The following is a 6,000-nucleotide window of genomic DNA, read 5'->3' as shown; positions in this document are numbered from 1 at the left end:
AACTTAGGAATAAAATCAGTTTTGAAATACTGAAACCAAACTCTGTTTAAGCAAAAAAGAATTTAGTCCAACATTCACCCCGGCTTACTATAGCGTTATCATTGTGCCTGTTCCGATAATACCAGGCATCATTCCAACGCTACATATGTGTGTACTGGTACTCTGAAATCATAAAGGTGTTCGATGCAGAACCCAGTACCAATGTGAAAAAGTAAAGCTGACTAAATTAACACTTTAATGCAAAGAGATTAATCAGTGAAACTAATTTATTATTATTATTATTATTATTATTATTATTATTATTATTATTATTATTACACTCATCCTGCCTCATAATTTTGCATTATCTTGTTGAGAGAAGCATTTTTTGGGGGGCATGTAGGTGCTTTGTCACAGCAATGAACCAAACTAAAAACCACTTTGTCCTCCTTTTAATGAAGATCCTGACAGTTTTCCAGTCTTACCTGTTTAGCTGCTGCAGGATGGCCCATCTGATAATCTGATATACCATACAGTTAACCAGTGAGTCTATGCATCTGACATCCTGCTCCACGCTCCTTACCAGTGAACTGTAATGGGACTTATTAGTACTCATGTCGGTGTTTAGAATCGACAAGTACTGAAATGTCAGTAATTCTACTCTGTTTAAAAATAATAACTTGGAGAGCTCTGATTGCTTAAATAGCTTTAATCTGGCTTTTTATCTACCAAAAATATTTCTCATACCTATGATTGGTATCATATTTCATGATCTGGTCATTTTTTACATTTAAATCTACTTTAGTAACATACTGGGCCCAAAATACAAAAAATAATCAAATCTTATTCTATCTTGTTCTATCACACGAACCAATGTTGTGTCAAGGTCTGCCCCCTGAGAATCTCTGACCCTTTCACACATACCAAGGAAACATGAGAAAGTTTTAGTTTTTTATACAACATGTCATTAAAAAATAATTTCTTCATGTTCTCAGCAAACATTTGTCTTTACCAGAAACAAAAAGTGTAATGTACACTAAACTTTGATCATGGTTTCAGAGTTTTCACTTTAAATGTAAGTTTTATGTGAAAATGTTAAAATAACTTTTGTACATGCTAAACATGTCATCACCGTGTTACTGATCAGGTGTCGTTTTGTCTCGTACCGCTGATGTGTCGTAATAAGAGAAAATGTTGAATTTGAGTTTTAGGTCATGATCTTTATTTTTTTCTTGAAATATCACATAATCTTTCACAATCTAGAAAGGTTGAGATATTAATCCTGCTTTTTGTCTTTTCCAGCAGGAAAATAAATCAGATTTTTTTCCTGCTGAGTTTAGAAGAAGCAGATTCATACAGCTTTGAGATTCATCCAGCTGACTTATTACCTTCTTTGTCAGATATGTTTCATTTTATTACATTAATACATTAATGAATGCTTTATACATACATACACACACACACGTATATATATATATATATATATATATATATAGTAAATATATATCGACTAAAGGGCCACACACAGCTGCTGTATACATTCACTTATAGTTTCTCCTCTATATCTTATTCTTTCATCCTTTTTATCCTTCATCATCTTTTCACTCCATGTCAACTACAGTTGGTGTTTTTATAAAAATAATCACTGTGAGTTTTTTTCTCATCATAATGGTTTTTGACAGGAAAGATTTGGACTTGTATAGAGGGCACTTCACATGCAGACCAATCACATTTTCAACATAAAAAGCATGAGGTGAATGTTCAGAAGGCCTATTTCTGCAGAAAGTCTCTGAAGGTCGCTCCAATTATCTGTGAGGGAAGTGCATTTCTTACCATAAGCAGCAACTTACATGAATATGAATGAGAATAAAGAGGAAGAAGTAGTAGGAAGATAAAAGTAGCTGTCCAGTTTTCACAGTGAAGACAGTAATTTCAGTGCCAAAGTGATGGAAGATGAAAGCTTAAATAGGGCAAGAAATGCATTTATTTTTGACCGTATGGTCAATATTGCCGCTGCAATAAGTCAGCCATTTATTGAGAATATCAGGATCAGGTACAACACACACAGTACCATCTGGCCCTGAAACGCAGGGGCGGAGCCTGGAAATTTTTGCACTGGGGTGGCCAGAATGGATTTGTGATTATTTTTCGGGTGGCGTACATGCCCTACCAGTCAGCAGCTGGCGGCCTGTGGGCCAAAAGTGGCATACCGCCAACACACTAATTAAAAAAAAATATATATATGATTGCAAGAGTTATGTCTCATTGGGCAGAAACATGGTGGTGTTTACAGTGTTATGTTAAAAGAACAGCGTGGCCCCTCTATGAGCTGGAAAGGGAGGAGAGATGCGCAGTGCAAGGGAGAGGAGGGGAGGGGGGGCACCGGAGCAGAGTAAGGTTGCTGTGAGAAACTTCCTGTTTAGTGGTCAATGTTTTGTTACCAGCTTTAGCAATAAACACCACACAGCCCTGCTAGTTCCAGCAGAGTCCTGTGTCTGCTTCACCAATGCTGGGTAAAGTAAAGGAAGCTAACCCTGAAGCTAGCTGCTGCTAGCTGATGCTGGGTAAAGTAAAGGGAGCTAACCCTGAAGCTAGCTGCTGCTAGCTGATGCTGGGTAAAGTGAAGGGAACTAACCCTGAAGCTAGCTGCTGCTAGCTGATGCTGGGTAAAGTAAAGGGAGCTAACCCTGAAGCTAGCTGCTGCTAGCTGATGCTGGGTAAAGTAAAGGGAGCTAACCCTGAAGCTAGCTGCTGCTAGCTGATGCTGGGTAAAGTGAAGGGAGCTAACCCTGAAGCTAGCTGCTGCTAGCTGATGCTGGGTAAAGTGAAGGGAGCTAACCCTGAAGCTAGCTGCTGCTAGCTGATGCTGGGTAAAGTAAAGGGAGCTAACACTGACGATAGCTGCTGCTTCACCCAGGAGGAATCACCTCATCTCTGCTTCGTGAACTCGGTTTGAAAGTGGAAGCAGGAAAGTTTACCAACTGTTTCTGTTTTCCCCAAAAGTGGACACAGCAGACCCGAGCAGCATGGAACCGTCAAAGAAAAGTTGCTTCAGGAGCAAAAGGACCAGACAGAAAGACAAAAAAGAAGACTGTTGCTGTGGGAGTGGTGTTCAGTTCACCTGGCAAAGAAGCCGCCTCATAAGTAGGTTCAATCCTGATGTCTCCCTTTCTCATCACTTTCTCACTGAACAATAAAGAACACTAGAGCCCACAGAATGTTAAATATCTAAGAAAATAAATAATATGTGTATGGAACACACAGATTACATAAATAACATCTTGAAAATGTTGATTACCCTGCAGTGTAGGTTCTGACGAGAATTATTAGCAGTTTTATCTTCTTTTTATTTTCCCATCAGATGACCTCACTTTCAGACTGCAGGTTTACTGGTGGTTCCTGGAGGTTCAAAAGGTAGAATGGGAGGCAGAACCTCCAGTTATCAGACCCCTCTCTGTGGAACCAGCTCTTAGTCTGGCTTCAGGAAACATTCACTCCCTACCTTTAAGATAAACCTTCCCTTTGGATGAAATAGTTAGGGGGTCTAGTCATACCTTCAGTCATGCTGCTGTAGGCTTAGACCGCTGAGGGACGTCTCATGATGCATTCAGCTCTTTCTGTTTCATCTGTCTGCTCTTTATTTTCTATGTATAAACTTATAGACGTATTGGCATCATTAACTTGTATTTTTCTTCTTCTCTCTCAGCAGGTCTCTCTGGACAGAAGTTATGGTGCCCGTTGATGTCCTCTCCATTGCAACCAGTTGAGACAGATGGCCGCCCTTCCTGGTTCTATTAGAGGTTTTCCTTCATGGAGGAAACTGGAAGATCTCTGATGATAAATCTCATCAGAACCATCGCTGCAGCATCTTGGATCAGATTCAGAACAATAATCAGGAATTACAGTCTGGAAGTAACAAATCCATGGACTAGTTTTTCTGCATCACTCTGAGACAGGAAGCTCCTCACTAGATTTATAGTTACCAACATAAACAAAGTAGTTCCTGACCTTTAAGACACAGAGTGGAAAAGGGGAAAACATCAGCTTTGAGTCTGAACAGATGTTTTATCAGCGTTCATTCAGCTGGTTTTATGACTTTTACATCTTCTGCATGAAACACAAACAGTCTGGACACATGTTGTTAAGCTGCAGCTTAAATCTGCCTTATGATAAAAAAAAATATGATGACATGTCAGAACATGTTAACAGGAAGGACCTGCAGCAGGAAAACAGCTGATTGGTTTGGTTTACAAATACCACAAACTTTTTTTTCACTTTAACTTTCTGATTTTATCAATTCGATCAATGTCACATTTCATAGATCTTTTATTATATCGGTTATTTGATTCCATTAAACATCTCAGACAATATTAATTTAACTTTAACACACATTTATTTTCCTTCCCATGCTGATGAGACACTTTCTGCTACTTTCTCTTGTAGTTGGTGCATCTGAGGTTTAACCACGTAAATATCAGTTTCGCTAAATATATGTTAAGATTCAGTTGTGTGTACTTGCGGTGGCACCTGGGGTGTTTTGAGTTTTGAAGAAGCTTCATGGGTTATTTGAAGTTGGAGAGCTGGGTAAGTGCGTAGGATTACACAGCTAAACTCTCACAGCTGCCAGCCCAACAGAAACTTACTGATGTAAGTCGGTGCAGAGAACTGCCTCTAAGGATGATTTTATCTGCTCCATCTCTGGATGTCATCACACATGGCTCCTCCGTGATGTCACGGCTTTGATCCGTTTATAACACATCAGAAATTGGAGTGATGCAACAAAGTGTAAAACATTTAGTTTAGAGTTTAGAATATTTTCTTGCATTTCTGTACCCAACATGCCAGCTCAGTCAAAGCTGAACTTGCAGCTGAAATTTGCAGTTTAAAGCATTTTTGGTTCAACATGATACAGTAACAACAACACATGCTCTCCTGTCTCTTCAGCAGGAGTAAATGTAATTAAGCACATGTTTTGTCAGACAGAGATGTGATAAAAGATATGATTAGGCATATTCCTTTTTGACTAGTCTCTTGTACAGGAGGCACCATGAGATCCATGTAGTGCAAACTGTGTTTGCACACACCAGGAAGCAGCAATGCTAACATGTAGCATAGCAACATGACGGGGAGAAACTCGGCTAAAAGACTCTACCAAACCAAACACAGTTCAAACCCCAAGCAGTTATATGGGAATGTAAGAAAACCATGAGAACAGCTCTGTCCACTTTAGAGCTTCTGCTAATTTCTCCTCACAAACAAGGAGTCACATGACAGCAGAGACTCTGCTGGTTCCATCACGGTGGGACAGAAACTCTGCAGCTAGCAGCCAGAACCAGAAACCAGGTTTTTCTGTTGCTGTTTTGTGGTGAAAAGTTTGATTCCAGCTCTAAAAACTCTGCTAATGTGTTCTGACTCTACCTTTGTTGAAATGAACCATGACAGTCCTACTGGTTTCCATGGAGATGAAGGAGGTTTTATAGTGAAGGATTCACTCTTCCTATCATGGGCTAGCTTGGTCTTCTTTCTGGATCCTCATGGTGTTTCTAAGGTGAATGTGGGGCCCTGGATCCTCCTGACTCTGAGCATTGATAGAGACGTCCATCATCATCATCATCATCATCGCTTCCTGGGATATTTACCTGCATAACACCTCTATTAAACACCTGAAAACCTGCTCAGGTTCACTTTTACCTTCTACTGTAGCACCGTTCCTCATCCCTACTTTACTCATTCCTAGATGAAGACGGCTGCTATCCTCTGGTTTTTACTGAAAGTGATGTCGTTTTCTTTTAGGAGGAGATAATCATTTACATCTTCTACTGTGTTCCAGGTGATTTTACTCTGACACGCACATATCTTCATTCTGAAACTTCTGTTGGAATCTCATGTCTCAGCTTTCTGCTGAGACCAAGATTATACAGCCCCTGCAGTCATGAAGACTTTATTTATTTTGGGGATGTAATTTCAGACAGGAGGCTGAAACAAAGAGATTGGTCAGGAAGAGGTTAAACACATTGATGT

Source organism: Melanotaenia boesemani, chromosome 6 (genome assembly GCF_017639745.1).
Source record: "Melanotaenia boesemani isolate fMelBoe1 chromosome 6, fMelBoe1.pri, whole genome shotgun sequence".
Lineage (NCBI taxonomy): Eukaryota > Metazoa > Chordata > Actinopteri > Atheriniformes > Melanotaeniidae > Melanotaenia > Melanotaenia boesemani.
The sequence above is the reverse complement of the archived record's forward strand: the minus strand, read 5'-3'. Positions refer to the sequence as shown.